This window comes from Gracilinanus agilis, chromosome 3, assembly GCF_016433145.1.
Source record: "Gracilinanus agilis isolate LMUSP501 chromosome 3, AgileGrace, whole genome shotgun sequence".
In the NCBI taxonomy this organism is placed as follows: domain Eukaryota; kingdom Metazoa; phylum Chordata; class Mammalia; order Didelphimorphia; family Didelphidae; genus Gracilinanus; species Gracilinanus agilis.
Window position 1 is genome coordinate 417,432,033 of NC_058132.1, and position 17,467 is coordinate 417,449,499.

Genomic DNA, 17,467 nt, shown 5'->3' on the forward strand with positions numbered 1-17,467 from the left:
GGTCATCTGGCTCTTGCACTTACTCTGTCTTGGGATCTAAGTTAATATTGGGGCTCTCCTGGTATTGCCATCCACTCAGTATTCCTTGGCCCACCAACCAAAGGCTACTCCTCCTCCCAGAGCACTACATCAGGGTAATGATACAAAATCTTTGCTTGCTTAGAAGCCTTTGTGGAAGGTCTATCACCTTCTTCCATAACTCAAGAGGATTCTCCCTCAGTCTCCATCCAGTGAACTCAGAATTACCACCAAGTCAACTAAAAGATTTCCTTTCTTCCAAGTGAATACACACTCACCAGTTATATAGCAAAAATTTTACCTCCATCATGCTACTAGAAAACAAGACATCTACCAATAATACTACCATTTGGTTCCCCAAGTCCTTTCTAGGAAGAAGTTCCCTGAACCATCTCAAAGGAAAGGAAGTCTGCCAATTAAGGAGCACCTGAGATACTTCTGCATGGTTTATGAAGCCCTCTGAGGAGGTAAAGACCTTGAGGTTAAAACTGCTATGAGAAGGAAGGAGGAAAAGCCAGAGAGGATTAGTCAGAACTATGCCCAAAAACAGTTCATTCTTATCAGATAAGTTTTCCTAAAGACTGGCTCCAGGGACAACAACTAAGTGGCTCTGTGGGCTCTAACTGTATGACCCTGAGCAAGTCACTTAATCCCAATTACCTAGCTTTTGCTGCTCTTCTGTCTTAAATACAAAACTTAGTAGCAATTCTAAGATAGACGGTAAGGGCTTATTTATTTATTTTTTAAACTCTTAACTTCTGTGTATTGACTCATAGGTGGAAGAGTGGTAAAGGTGGGCAATGGGGGTCAAGTGACTTGCCCAGGGTCACACAGCTTGGAAGTGTCTGAGGCGGGCTTTGAACCTAGGACCTCCCATCTCTAGGCCCGATTCTCAATCCACTGAGTTACCCAGCTGCCCCAGGGTTTATTTTTTTTAAGGGTAATATAGTCTATTAAATTCTTTCTTTGGCATAAATTTGGTTTCTATATCTAAACCATATATAGTCAGAGTAGGGAAATAAAACTATAGACTGATTTTTTCCTGAATTAATATTGATGCAAAATTTTTTAAATAAAATTCTGGCAAGGAGATTGCAACAATATAATAACAAAGATCCTACACTGGACTGGATTTATACCAGGAATACAGGGTTGGTTAATATTAGGAAAACTATAAACATAACTCAGCATATCAATAATAAAAAGAACAAAAATCCTGTGATTATTTCAATGGATATAGAAAAGGCTTCTGATAAAAAATAAAATGCTCAATCCTATTAAAACACTAGAAATCATAGAAATAAATTGGCGTTTTTGTTAGATAAGTAGTGTCTATCTAAAATTAAGAGCAAGTAGTATCTGGATTGCTGATAACCTATCACCCTTTCCAATAAGATTAGGCATGAAGCAAGAATATCTGTTATCACCACTATTATTAGCAAATACTAGAAATACTATAGCAAAAAAACTTCAAGAAATTGAAACAATAAGGATAGAAAATGAGGAAAGAAAACTATCAATTTTTACAGATTTACTTAAAAATCCTAGACAGTCAACTAAAAAGTTAGTTGAAATAATTAACAACTTTAGCAAAGTTGCAGGATATAAAATAAACCCATATAATCATCAGCATATATATATGTATACACATATATACATATATATATATATATCACCAATGAAATACAGTAGAAAGATATAGAAAGAGTAAGTTAATTTAAAATAATTGCGGACAAAACATTTGGGAATCTACCCCTCAAGACATACTCAAGAACTATAAATTACAAAACACTCTTGACACAAAAGACATATCTAAACATAATAATAAACTATCAAAATTATTTTATAGAGCTAGAAAAAATAATGACAAAGCTCATCTGGAAGAACTAAAGGTCAAAAATTTCAAGGGAATAAATGAAAGTAGTTCTACCAAAGTTCAAATATTTAAAATGGCCACCATCAAAATCACAACATACAGTGTTTCTTAGCTTCCTGTGTGTGGCCTCCACTTCATCTCTAGATGTTGTCATATTCAAACTCTGGAAGTTGAGAGTCTCACCTTGATTGACAGGTGAAGACAGTTGGAGACATTGGAATGTTCCCAGAGGCCATGAGGACAAGAGGAAAGGCAGTTGGTCAGAGGGTATAAATACCCTGGCAGCCCCATGACAGGGACCCTTTGGACCTTTTGGCTTTGGCTTTGCCTTGGCTTTTGGTTCAAGAGCCCTGAAACCCTTGCCTAAACACCAATCTAATCTTGGACATTGATTGACCTGTGGGTCTGACCGTGGATCCTCTGTTTCTATCTGACTTCCCCCTAGATATTTAGGCATCTAAACCAACTCTAGATATTTAGGTATCCTGGGCCCGGGGGTGGGGGGGACCAGGAAGTGGGCAGGAGAAGAAGTAGAGGTTGGTAAGGGTGGTATTTCCTGAAGGCTGTAGAATTGGCATAACAACTGGCAGTAAGAAGCTGAGAGGGATCATCAATATCTGCATCAACCAAGCAGATTGCTTTCTCTGGTTTGGCTGTGGCCAGGCTGAGCCAGAGGAGGTGAAGAACAAGAGTTCTAGCATTACTGAAAGCCTACAGTCCTGAGGGATTAGTGTCATAGCTTTAGTGGCAAGATCTCCAATTCCCAATCCGTTCCTGATCATTCCTTTCCCTTATCAATAACACAGATAAAAATTATTAAGTACCTTCCTTGAGTAGTTATTCCATCACAACTCTTAGGAGGGAGCAACGCAATCAGATGAAGTTATCCAAGACTAATAGAGCCCAATACTAATAATCAATCAACCCCAGGTAGGACCTGAAAAGGTTACCTACCTACTGACCTTTAGGGTTCCTTCCTGGGCACTGTTATAAAGAAGGGCAGTTATTATAACATCCAGCTGAGTGGCAGGACTCAGGTGTCCCTGCACCAGCCATCAAGGGAATCAAAGCACAGCTTCCTAGATTAATAACAACTATAATAACTAGCCTAGTAGCAGTATAGAGATACCCTCATTTATTTTTATAACAATGTCTGGTCAGCAGAACAAGCAGAAGATGGTGATTTACATGGTCTTCAGAAATCTACCAACTTGGAAGGGTGGGCCATGGAAACAGCTGAAGTTGCTTTATCTTTGGTGCATCATTTCTGTTTTAGGGAAGTTTGAGAGGTCATGGAAATTGGAGGAAATGGCTAGTCTTCCATTTTGTTATTTACATGACCCAAAATTGATTTACTTTAAATTAATAATCTAGTCAAGAAATAAAGGCCCAGGGGGTGACTCAGTGGATTGATAGCCAGGCCTAGAGACAAGAGATCCTTGGTTCAAATCTGGCCTCAGACATTTCCTAGCTGTGTGACCCTGGGCAACTCACTTAATTGCCTAGCCCTTACTGCTCTTCTGTCCTGGAACCAATACGTGGTATTGATTCTAAGATGGAAGGTAAGGGTTTAAAAAAAAAGAAATAAAGAAAGACTCAAAGTTGTTCTTTTATAATAGTTATGTTTATATAACTAAGCACAAATAAATATCAGTGGTGCAGAGAATGTTAGTATGCTGCCTTAAATTATGTCAATAATTAAATTTTTTATTTTTAAATTGTTTTCATAAAATTATTTTCAATTATTATATTGATAGATGAATTAATAAAATTTGTTAAATGGTTATAATCATTTTTAATTATGTTAATGATTTAATTATTAAATGATAATTTAATAATTTTCCTCCCACTTTCCCCCCCATTCCTACTTCTCCTTACCTAGGAAAATAAAAAATTGTGCCCTCCATGACTATACTATTAGGTGTGAATCTTGATTTAGGCAAAATTAAATTCCCACAGAGGCTGCATCAGAGCCAGCAGTCTTAGCATCCAAAGTAAAAAATGTTAGCTACTTTCCATATAATTAGCCATGTTCTTTCTGTTGCATCTAATAAGTACTATGGTCAAGAATACTGATGACAAAAAACAAACTCAAGTCAATACCCACCCAGTCCATTCATCCATGACATTTTACCTGCCAAGAAGCTTGAGCCCTCTTTGAATTACTCTACTCAGAAAGAAGCCAGGAGCCAATCAGATTTTCCATCCCTAAGTCCGTGGTAGCTGTTGACAAATAACAGGGCAAAAAGATTTCTGAAGCCAAATAATGCCCAATTTGCTAATTTTGAAACCTTAATAACACCAAGAATAGCATAGCTGGCAAAATTCCACAGATACATCCTAGGGCTAAACAGTATGCAATGGATTCACCATCAAAATAGTCTTGGCAGATAACTTTGATCCTCAGGTACAGATAACATCTTTTAAACATTTTCAGAAGATTTATCTTCCATTTGGTCAAATCCTGATTTCATATTTGTCAACACTCCAGAGAATGTAATCACTAGGGCTACACAAAAGAAACTTGTCTTTATGCTTCCACAAAATCATCTGAAGGCATGCTTTTAGACCCAAGACTTTGGACTGGACACATGCCCCAGAGGCTGCCAGTGAACATCCCACTTAGTTTCCATCTGACAATATTTCTTTCTTTCTTTCTTTTTTTTAAGCTCTCACTTTCCATCTTAGAATCAATTCTGTGTATTGGTTCCAAAGCAGAAGAGCAGTAGGGGTTAGGCAATGGAGGTTCAGTGAGTTGCCCACTTACTAATCCACTGTAGCTCCTCCTCATTTGACTATATTTCAATGCAAGTAGGCTTCTGTGTACCTTCTGCGTAGCTTTGATCAAATTCATTTCTTATTCCTGAATCAAGTTTTACAACATATTCTTGCTGTCCTTTTCCTATGACAAACTTTACACTGAACACACCAAGAATTAAAGAGTGGCGATTTACGTTGAAGGACCCTTTAAGAGCTTTTATCAGTGCACTGGCCAATCAATACTCCAAAGGACTGATAATGAAGCATATTTCCCACCTATTGGTGGAGAGTTTATGAACTGTAGGTAAAGAACAAGACATACATGTTCAGATATGACCAATTTTATTTTATTATATTTTATATTATAATAATTATTTTATTAAAATAAATGTTATTTGTGTATGTGTTCTATATTCATATATGTATTTATAATGTGTCTATGTATATCGATACATGTGTTCACATAATATATGATTATACTATACATACATGTGCATAATTTATTTGGTAAATGTGTGCACCTGTATTTGCTACGTTTTGATATGTATATAATGTATGCATGCTAGCATGCATTTTTGTAGTGTATATTGTATGTTTGTGTGATTGTGTTCTAGGTTTATATGTAGACATGCACATATATAGTGTTGTGAGGAAGATTAGATTAGCTAGTGATTAGGAATTAAGTTGTACATAGCAGGAAGGAGCTGGAGCTGGGAATTCCAGGTTGGAATGAAGGAGCAGGAAGAAGTGACTTGGGCTCTGAGTAGGACTCCATTGGGGGTTAACACAAACTGTGGTTAGCCCTGGGAGCACTCAGAGTAAAAGGACACTCTGCTTCCTGATTTTCCCCTGGGATCCTGAGTGGTGGCATCTAGCAAAAGGAGAGAAGATCAACAGTCCTGTGCCAGGGAAGAGGTGAAGTTTGAGATCTGGTGGTCAGTGCTTCAAGCACAATCCTCACTGAGACAACTTTGGCTATTGGCATCCAGAGATCATCAGTGGATTGCAGTGAGAATCCCAAAGCCACAAAGCCCCTAGCTGTACTCAAGCCTGGCAGGTTCCAGGTCTGAGGCAGTCACCCAGAGTTTACAGCTCCTTGGGCCCTGTTAGTTTAGATCACTTAGATAAGAGTAGAATAAGTCCTCCCTTGCCCTGTGGTTTTATCCTTTAGCTTTTAAGTATAGAAATCCCTTTCCCACCTTTTAGTCAAACATAATTAAAGCTGTTAAGTCCCTTTTACCTTGTCAGCCTATTTCTAGACTCTGACCTAGGGGAAGCTGAGTGACAGTTAAGATCAACTGCCATTCCTGTGGGAATCCAGTAAACTCTGGTCTTTCTATCCTGGTCCAGTCTCTCATAAATCCCAGTGTATATGTTCCCACAAACCACTTAGTTTATTTATAATATCCCTGATGACCTCATTACCTTACATATATTTTCTACAATAGGCAGGTGCATTTGCATATGAATGTGTGAAATATATGTTTGTGTATGTGTGTCTAATATAGGTTCATATGTATGTGTACATAGATATATTTGTGTGCAAGAACTCTGAGAAAACAAAACTTAGCTGGTGAAAATACAGACACTTTGGAGAACAATGTGGTAAAACACAGTGTCATAAAAATCAATCATATTGTTTAACATAGTGTCTATTAACAGTCCTTTATCCAAAAAAACAACATAAAAAAAGAAAAATTCAAAAAAGTCTCAGAAAATATTCAAATTTCTCTATTTGTTGTATTAAGAAAAATAATAACATGTACAACCAATTTATCCCACAGTTCGAGAATGGCTGGATAATTTATAAAATATTAATTTAATAGAATATTAACAAAAATGTATACACACATATGTACACCTGCATAATGGCATATCTAATTATCTAAAGGCCATCATTATGAGATGTAGTAGATTGAAATGAGCAGATTCAGAAGTCTAAACACCCTGACTACCAAAATAGAAAAGAAAAAGGAAGAAAAGAAAGCAATGCCAAAGGTGGTGGAATTTTAGACAAACTTGAAAGGAGACATAGAACAAAAGTACTTATTTACATGGTTATTGCATATTAATTCTTTTTTCCATTACTTTTTAAAGGCTAATATAGGGAGTTTGACAAAGCTTTGCTTCTTGTTTGGATGTTTATTTGTTTATTTTTATTTGTTAACAGTTATTAAATTTGTATTAAAATAAATCATTCGTTTAGAGCAATTTTTTGGTTTATGTTTACATTTTAAAATTGACTGTAGCCTTATTTTATCCTACAAACTCCACTTATTTTCCTCTTTTCCTTTCTCATTGGACCTTAATATTTTGACTGATATGTATCTGATTCTACCTTCATATTAATATTGTTACTTTTTCATCCTCTAATTGTTGTCTACCTTCTGTATCTCCTCTTTCCTCTGAATTTGAGCATTTAGAGGCAAATTGAATTAAGAGCCAAGTGGTAACAAGGTAACAATGAGTCTTAAGAAAAAAGTCATTTGAGCTGTGGGTGAGTTGTCTGTGAACCATTTTGGTATTTGATTAGTCTTTTATTCAGAAACTAGTGACTCTTTAAAACTGGGACTGGAAGAATAGTGTTTTGTCTCTTGTTAGTGTGCTTCAACTTGAGCAGCAGAAACTGGGTGGGCCACAGAGACCAGGCTACTTGGAGACTAGTTGGAAGCCCTATAGTGAGCCAGAGATAAACCGAGGAAATCAAGCAGCTAATAGAAGGATTGATGAAGACAGTCCTACTTTAAGGTCTTTCTGATTAGCAGTGAAGACAAGCTGAGTGATTCTACTGAGGAAACAGAAAACAACCCAAACAACTAAAACCTGACAGTAATTGGGGAGCAACACAAGGGTAAGTCTTTTAGTAAAATGTAGCAAAGGGACCCCCAAAGACTATATAGCCCTCTTCCCAGGTTTTGGCTGAGAAAGCACTAGTGCAGTGAGTTATATTTAGTCAAGGATGTGTAATGTGTTTGCTGAGTTTTGTTTTGAGGTTTGGCAGGTAGTGAACCCCTGTCAACAGAGAAGGAAGATGAAAGAGCTGAGACTGGGAAAGAGGGAGTGGGAAAAAGGAAGAAAACAGGAATGTCAAATTATTAAGCTTTCTAGGGTAAAGGCTTACTGTTAATTCCTGAGTGATTTTATTAAGAGATTGTGTTGATTTGTGTGGATGCAAAAAAATTGATTTTAACCATAATTTTGGTCATGAGGGTTTTTGCAACTGACCTATGTAACTATTGAAACCACAAATGTGGAGTTCACTTATCCTGCCACCATGTGGTTTTATAGAAGGGAAAATTTCAAATGAAGGTTATAATTAGGTCATTTTCTGTTTTAGCTTATAGATTCCATCAGATTTGTTACTGAAAATATAAGCTGAAAATTTTTTTATGAAAGCCCAATTCCAAATGAGTTGTGTCTATTTCATTGTTCTCTCTTTGAAGAGACCAAATTAGTTGCCTCCTCCTCTTTTCATTTAGATGCAGGGGAGAAAAATATAAAGGTACTACTACATTAGAAGCTAAAGTGTCTGAAAAGAGCCAAGAAATATCAATCAAAAGGTCACAAATCTGTTTGAAATGGCCAGGAGTCAGCCAGGTAATGAATTTGGGAATGAGTGGGGGAAAGATGAAAGAAGGATAGAGGAAAGAGTCAAGATAAGACATTTTAGTTTCCTTTTAAAAAAAAACAACCCTTATCTTCCATCTTAGAAACAATACTGTGTATTGGTTCCAAGGCAGAAGGGCAGTAAGGACTGGGCAATGGGACTTAAGTGACTTTCCCAGGGTAACACAGCAAGGAAGTATCTGATTTGAACCCAAGAACTCCTATCTCTAGCCTTGGCTCTCAATCCCCGGAGCCAACCAGCAACCCACAGAGTTTCCTGTCTTCTACATCTCCAAAATTGACTAAGATGTTGTTTGTTGTTTAGCCTATTATGACTTGTTGGAAAATCACAGAACTCTGTCACTAGAGTAATACATACTTTGGTAGGCTTGAAGGAAAGGCTAGCAGTAAACTAACAGTATAAGATATATGTTATATTACAATAATCTGAGAAGAGATGGATGCCACCTTGACTGACAGGGATGGCAGCTGAGAGACTCGGAATGTTCCCAGGAGCCATGAGCCAGGGGCAAACGTTGGTTGGGCTCACCCTATAAATACCCTTCACAGCTGCTTTGAGGGAAGTCTCTGGTCTCAGAAGTCTCTGGACTGAGAAGTCTCTGGTCTTTGAAATCTCTGGACTCAGAGGCTGAGAACTGGAGATCACAGATCTCTGCCAACCTCTGTGGTTCAATCTCGGCAGTGGGTGGCTGGAAGGGTAGGTTGAAGGGTGGTAAAGGGTTGCCAGGAGGTTTAAGAAGAAGAGGGTAGGAATAAACCTGAATCTATTTCCTGATAGACTGTGAGAGCTAGTGAATCACCAACACTGGTGATAAGAGAGCTGAGAGAACAAAGACCATCAATACATCTGCAGCAATAGCCTCCCTATTCTCAGGCTTGGCTGTGGCCATTTCAGGCTGGTGATAGAAAAGAGGTGAAATCTCCAGCATAGCCTCCAGTCCTTATTGTTAATTAGTCTATAGATAATAGATCAATAAGGTTTCCAATCCCCAATCCTTGACCTTGTTATCCTTTCCCTACTTATAGATAAAAGAGTGTTCAACAACAAATACCTTCCTGAGCACCCTTGGGAAGGGAGTCAAATGCAGTCAGATTCTGAACATTATCCAAGACAGATCAATAGCCCAATACCAACTTATCCAACCCCAGGTTGGGCCTGGAGAGGTTACCCATCTATCTAACCTCTCCAGGATCCTTACTTGGGCAGCTGTTAGAGAGAACCTACAGCAGTAGTCAGGGTGACCGGAGTAAGTGTTCCTCCCACCAACTGCAGCTAAGGAGATCATAGATAGATACACATCATCACCATCATTATACATCTATATATCTCCCTTATACCCCTATATTTTTAACATGTAGCTGTACCTATCAGAAAACATTCAATGTTGGCTTACTAATGTGGATCCATTGGCAATAGAAGAAATTACTCTAAAAGAAGATAGTTTAGTGAAATGGTCCAAACTCTGATATTTTTTCAGGAAAAGAAAAAGATTAGGGGGAGGGGAGTTTATTGTTTGTTTGTTTTTAAGAATACTTACTATGTACAAAGCATTATATTAAGTGCTGGGGATACAAAGAGAATGTAAGGACAGTCTATGCTTGTGATGATTTCATATTCTAATGAATATGTGCTTCCTATAGGAAGTTTCAAAAGCAAGTCAGTTGAATCTCCTTTAATGATATTTTTATTGATAAAAACATATGTGTTTCTTTAGCTCTCATGGATTCATAAGCTTTAATTTGACCAATTCTAATTTTTGAAGAGTTATTTTCTTCAGGTATGCATGTGTGTGTGTGTGTGTGTGTGTGTGTTTGGAATCTGTTTCTAACCATATGTTCAGTCTCCTTACCTAACTCTGGGCATTCCTACTGCTGCTGCTGCTGCCTCCAAAGCCCACATTGGTGCCACTTCTGCTTTACCCCTGCTCCAGACCCAGCTCCCACTCCAGGGTCTACCTCTCTTTCTGCTCTTTTTGATCCCATCTTTACACCTCCTAAGCTTCCCTGGGCAGGAAAAATGGCACGCTGACTTTTGGTTGGTTATACCACTCAGATTTAGTTCGACTGCTTTTTAAAAGTTGTTTAGGTGGATGAGTTGGGATGCCTCAGCAAAAATGCTCAACCTCTCCACAATTTTGCCTCCAACTCTACTAACCTTATCTATTTCTGATGTTGAACAGTTTGACAATGTCAAAGATTTTGGTGGTGAGAATGTTATTTTTCAGTCTTTAGTAGTTGTGTTTGTGGAGTAGGCAAGAGCTCCTGAAGAAGCAATTGCCACTACCCAAGTAGAAACTAAGGATTCATTTTTTATCTTGGAAACAAAGCAAGTGAAAGGCATTGCTATTCTATGGGTCTCTTGGGCTATTAGTTTTGAGCTATCTATTTAACCGGACTATCCTGCCTCCTATATCTCCCTCCAGGTTCCTTGCTACTTCCATTAGGTGGGCTTGCTTGCACTGTAGATAGCCCTGATAAGATTGATGGACCCCTCTTCACAAGGGCTCGCTCCTGGATGATAGCAATAGGGGCTCATCCATAAACAAGACTATTTGTTTGGTGGGTCAGTCAATCAATAGACATTTATTAAGCACCCACTATGTGGCAGGCACTAAGTTAAGCACCAATTTCAATGATTAATATGATGGAGGAGACAACACGCAAATAACTGTATCAACAAGCTATTGACAGGATAAAATAATCTTAAAGAGAATGCACTACAGTTAAGGATGGACTGAGAAATGCTTCTTGCAGAAAGTTAGCTGAGATTTGAAGGAAAGCAGGGAAGTCAGGAAGCAAAGATAAGGAAGAAGAGAGTCCTAGAAATGAAGGGACAACCAGTGAAAATGCCCTGAGTTGAAAGATGGATTTCATGAAAGCAGAAAAACAAGGAGGCCAGAGTCACTAGTGCATAGAGGGTAGCAAGGTCAGTGGAATACAAAATAATGGTTTGTGATAGCCAATTGTTAAATTTTCAGCATGGCTTTTGCACCTTGGAAATTGACAAATGCTACAAATCAAGGCTTGATGTATTGTTTTATAGATTGTATAGACTTAATAAAGTGATGAAGAAAATATTAATAATTCAGACAACTTAAAAGTATATCATGCTTAATTTTTTTCTTCTGAAGAGTCAGTAGTTAAATATTTACCAGCACACCACTGAGTACAAATTTAAGAAGAGTAGAAAAATAAGAGACCAAGATGAAAAAATCCTGAAATGCCAAATAAAATGTTTCATTTTCCATCCTGGAGATAATAGGCATGTCAAAAAGTTGAGTAGATGGTCTAGAGTGGGGAGAGACACTGGGAGATCAACCAGCAGGCTATTGTGATAGTCCAGGTGTAAGAGGATGAGGATCTGCCCTAAGGCTCTGGCCATCTGAATGGAAAGAAATATACATATGTGAAATGTTGTGGAAGTAGAAATGACTAGATTTTGTAACAGATTGAATGTCTGGAGTAAGGACTCTAAACAGCACTAGTAACTTTAATTCAAATTTCCACTTCCAACCTCTGCTGTAATTGCCTTGTACCTCACCTTTACCAATTCATTTCCACCTTTCTTCTCTTTACCCAGCTCAGGTTCCAATAAACATGTCTATTCTTAATCACTTTTTCATGACCAATCCAAAGTTAAAGTTTGTTTTCCATGTGACTATTCCCTCCTCAACTCTTATCTTTTTCAATTCCCTCATTCTTTCTCTCTGTCTCCACTGATTTGTTGTTGAATTTGATGTATTTCTACTTCTTGTATAACCCTTCTTTATCCAGTTCAGATAAGAGTGAGGTTGTTTCATGCCATGCTTATTCCCTTTGTCCTTTCTTCACTGATTCCAATATGGGAAATTGTATCTTCCTCCTCCTTCCTCTTTTCTTAACCTGCATGCTTTCCCCCTTCCTTTTTCTTTCCTCTCTTTAAATCAACAAAATAAACAACACACATAGTTTCTCTTTATCTTTAATTCCCTCTGTGACTCTTGAAAGCAACAATATTCTGGAAAAATACTTGCCTCTTGCCCCTCTCCCATCAAAATGGAAGCATTTCATCATCATGTAACCACTTTTAATTGCTCAAATTACCTCAGATTGCTCAAACCTCTTCTAAGTCTTTCTTGCATTTGAAGGATGTGTGGATGAGTCAGGGAGTCAAGAATAAATATCTCTAGTGTCTCTCCCCCTGGCTCTGTCCAAGAAGACTTCAATTCCTGCCAGGAAGCAAGAGGTTGGGTCTACCTTTGAATAGGGACATAGTGGAGAGTGACAGCTCCTCTGATGTTGGTTCCTTCCCAAAGTCATTCTCTCCCTTCAAAGCTGAAGAGAGGTCAGCATTGTGGATCTCTTCTCCCTCAATATTGAAAGCCAGAAGCAATGAAAAAGACTCATGAAAACTACATCTTTCTTCTGTTCTTGCCAAGGGCATTGGTCTTCACCTATGAAGATAGAGTCTTATCCTAATGGACTTTGGGTCTCAGATTACATTTGACTTCTGAGTTTGCATTCCAAAGGTTCTATGACACCTTGGTCTTTTTGTCAGGAATACTGAAAAGCCCTCTAATCTATTGAAGATACATTTTCATCCTATTATAATCATTTTTCTAGGTTATGTTCTAGTTGTTGATAGATGACAATTATTTTTTTGAAAAGTTCTTGTTCATGTCCATTTATCTATTGGATAAATAGCTCTTCATCTTATATTTGTGCTAATTCACCTTAACATTTTGCTTCTACCTCTGAGTTTCCTTGGATTTCTTTAAAACAGTCAAAGTCCTTGATTCTATAAAGTGACAATTTCTGAAATTTCCTCTGACCTATTCTGTATATGTCTTCTATACAGCTAGTTATTTACGTCTTGTTTCTCCCATTAGAATGTTAGCTCCTTTAGGACAAACACTGTTTCTGTCTTTTTTTTTTATCCCCAGTACCATTTAGCACTAGAAAAACTGGAATTTAAGAGAGTCTTGAAAGACTAAGCTACTTCAGTTGATGCTGTGCACTTTTTATCCATAAGACAAAGAAGACAGAGATGGGATGAAAATATTTCTTTCAAAGTAAAATTATAATTTTTTTCATCAGTTAATGTCTGTCTTTCAAACTGACTGATAGACTTCTCTTTCATTACCTCCTTCTCATAAAAGGTACAAGGCAATAGTATAATAGTACAAGAGCAAAGAAAAGAAAAAGAAAAAGAACATAATGGAAAGAAATACACAATTAACTAATGGGATTATGAATGTGAATGGAACGAATTAATGCATAAAGAAAAACATTGAAGTAGAAAGCATATTCCAAAAACATTGTTTCACGATGTTTATTTCTCTTTTAAACTACTCAGGAACATCCCACTATAGTTCCAAACCCTTATAGAGCTCTCTTTCACCAGGTCCTCTGTCTCATAAAGGGTTGGTTTATTTTCCTTTGTCTTGAAATATTTAACTGTAGATGCCTGGACTCCATTAGCTGATCTGGACACCATATTCCCTTAAATTTATTAGCATCTTCCTTGTAGGTGTCAAACTACAAATAAATGCTTGCTTGTACTATTTCTTTCATTCTAGTGTTCAGAGTTTTTTTATACTTATATTCTTCTAGAAGTCTAAAAAAAATTTTAGTGACATACAGGTTCATTATTTAGTGAATATTTAAGGAGACTGCATATGGGGGAGCAATTTAAATGGATATTGACAGGAGTCACTAACAAGGTGTAGCACAATCAAGAATACTTTTTCAAACATAATTTTATTTTACATATGATTCTCATTATGAGAAATTAAAAGTATGGTACAGACAAGAAACTTTGAGAATCTAAGTTTTTTGATTGATGAGTCTTATAATTCTTTAACTATCTTTACATATCCTATCTTCAAGATCAATCTGTTTTGCTTGTATAGAGACAATAGCTTCTTTTAATATTGTTACTGTTTGCTTCTCTTCTTACAGATTATCCTTCACTTCTGGGTATTTACATTCCCATTTATTTTCTTGTTTGTTTTTCTGGTGGGGCATGTCAGTTTGGATTCATGTTGTTATTTTAATTCTGAGAATCATTTCTGCAGTAAAAGTAAAAAATTCTTTTTCACAATTGTCATTTCTCTTTTAAGCTATTCAGGAAATATCTATTGTGTTTCAAACTGGGAAGGACCCAATATATTTGGCAAGTAAGAACTTTGGGAGAGAATAGTTTCTCCTCAATTATGAGACTGGAAAGTTTGTCAGGAAGAGTGGTTCAGCTGGTTCAGATTCTCCTCACAGACATGTAGGGGGAATGTCTAGGCATTCTTGATCCTTGTAAGGGATCCTTTGTTTTGGTATTAGTCATATCTCCTTGACAATCTGTCCTATTGCTAAAACCTTTCTTTTAGCATGGGTGATATTTATTTTAGTGCCTTAAGGTTTATGAAATATTTTTCTTTTTTTTTTCTTTTCTTTCTTTCTTTTTTTTAAAGTCAATGGGGGCCAAGTGACTTGCCCAGGGTCACACAGCTGGGAAGTGTCTGAGGTCAAATTTGAACCCAGGACCTCCAATCCACTGAGCTACTCGGCTGCCCCCATGAAATACTTTTCAAATATTATCTCTGTTTATCCTCACAACAACCCTGGGAGGTAGGTTGTATTGTTAACCCCATTTTACAAGTGAAAAAATGGAGGCAGACAGAAGTAAAATGACTTGCCCGAGGTCACATAGCTAGTGATTGTCTAAGGCCACATTTGAACTTAGGTTTTCCTGAATCTGATCCAACATTCTATTCGCCTGGCTGCCTAGGACCTCCTGCTAAGTGTCTTATTGTTATTCAATCATTTGAACCATATTCAGCTCATAGCAGCCCCATTGGGTGGTTTTCTTGGCAAAAATAGTGGAGTGGTTTTCCATTTCCTTCTCTAGCTCATTTGAAACTAGGGCAAATAGAGTTGAAAGTGACTTGCCCAGGGTCACACACCTAGTAAGTATCTGAGGCCAGAATTAGACTCAGGAAGATGAGTCTGCCCTTTAGCTGCCTAGGAGTGTGTGGGGTGTGCAGGGATGACTAGCAGCTCTGCTGTGAGGGCTTGCCAAACACTTTTCAGGGCTGCTCATCCACCTTTGGTGTCTACCCAACTCTCCCTTTTGAGTCCAAGAAGCTGTGGCTTGTGCAGTGACCACACACCAGTAAAACTGCTTTGGAAAATGGGCTAACATAACTGAAGGTAACTGTCAGGCCTGAAACTTGTCAGTAACTCAAAGGGATGTCTAACCCAAGTGTGTGAAGACTTCCCCTGGAAAAATGGGAGGATGAAAACAATTTCTTCCAAAGTCCATTGAGATGGCTAAAGCAGGCAATGTGGAGTGCCTAGAGCTTGGTCAGACATCAAAGAAGCCAAGGTCCTCCCCTGCTTCCCTGACCATAGCCAGGCATTCTGACTTCCGTTTTGCCACTGGATTTTGATGACTCTCGAAAAAAGTGAAGCTGATGACTTTGTGCAACTTTGTCTCACTTAAATCTAATTCATGTGTAAGTAAAGAATCTCCCCTGCAATATCATTGTTACTCTTCAAAAACAAAGTAGAGAATGGAAACACAGTTGATATTTTTGTCCTTGGGTTCCTATAATTTATGAGGTATTGATTTGTTTTCCTTTGTCTTCCAATATTTTTCATAGATGCATGGACTCTTTAGTTGATCTAGAGTCCATATTCTCTTCTGTTATTAACATTTTAAACTACTGATTTTATCAGGCTACTCTCAAGACATCTGAATTTTCTTTCACTTAAGATTTTTTTAAAATAATACTTACCTTCTATCTTAGAATCAGTGCTAAGTATCAGTTCCAAAGGCAGAAGTGTGGTAAGGACTAGGCAATTGGGGATAAGTGATCACAGCTAGGAAATTCCTCCTAGCATTTTTATAATTTCAAGTCTTTTTCCCCCTTATACTCCTTTTGGCTCCCCTTTGGACTCCTTTCTCTTGATTGCAGTTTCCCTGAGGATTTGACCTCAAAGCTACCTCAGTCCTTTCTATGCTAGCCAATTAATGTTTCACCAGGCTCATTTCTTCACCCCAAGTGAGATATAGGGGATGGTAGATAGAATTTGCCCCAGATGCATAGTAGGACTTTTCTCTCAATCTTTGTGGATGTCACACAGCCTCACATACTAGTATTATATCCTCTGTTCCTCAGGTCTCTGAATGAGCTCTTTTGAAGCATAGAGCTATCTATGTTCTAGCCAGAACAGACTTCTGCCTTTTCTCCCCTGAATTGAGAGGAAACAACGATAAAGTTGTATTCTGTTGCAAGTCCGTGATTCACTTGTGCAGCCCTGTAGTGTGTGTTAGGGCATGAGGAAGGGGAAGAGAGTTAATGATTAGCCTTCTTTTGGTTCATTGAGTTGTTACCCTTTGAGGGTTCTTGGTATTCTAGACCATGGGGACATCAGAAATTGCTTTGTTTCTTGTCCATAGTTCTGATTTGGTAGACTTTTGAGAGGTTGTGAAGATCAGACAAAATAAATGTCTAATCCTCCATCTTCTTAGTTATGTGACCTAGAAATTGAGCATTATGATTCTTAAAATATTTCTCCTTGACATGTCTTTCTGGTCAATTGTTTCTGATAAGAGAGCCTTTGAATTTTCTTTTATATTTTATATTTTATCCTAATATTTCTTATTGTCTTATGGAAACATTGAGTTCTTTAATGTTTCATTTCATTTTATTTTTTTTTAGTGAGTCCACTACTTCAGTTTTAAGGTATACCCTTTAAATTGATTCCACCCAAACTCTAAGTTTTTGTATTTCTTGCTTCATTTCCTCTTGTAACATTTATGGCCAAGTAATTATTTTCCCCTCTGAAGCTATGCTTGTAGTAGTCATAGAAAAATTCTGTCTTCTGAATTTAACTCTTAGGTTTCTCCTAATCCATAATATTTCTGTGTTGTGTTTTGCTTTTTCTTCTATTTACTCACATTTTCACCTTCAATTCTATGTCTGAGACTTTGTGCTTGAGGCAAAACTCTGATACTCTTGAATGAATGAGTTGGATAGGAGTTTTTCTAGTCTGGATTTTGCTATAACAAATGACCTTGATGGAATGACTAGTATTGGGCCCTACTCTTTTCTTTAGTCATTGATTTATTTGTCTTTCATCTAGTGGGTCTGTTGTAGGGTCTGACCTCAGTCAGTTGTTATCTTCTTTTCCTTGCACAATTCTCAA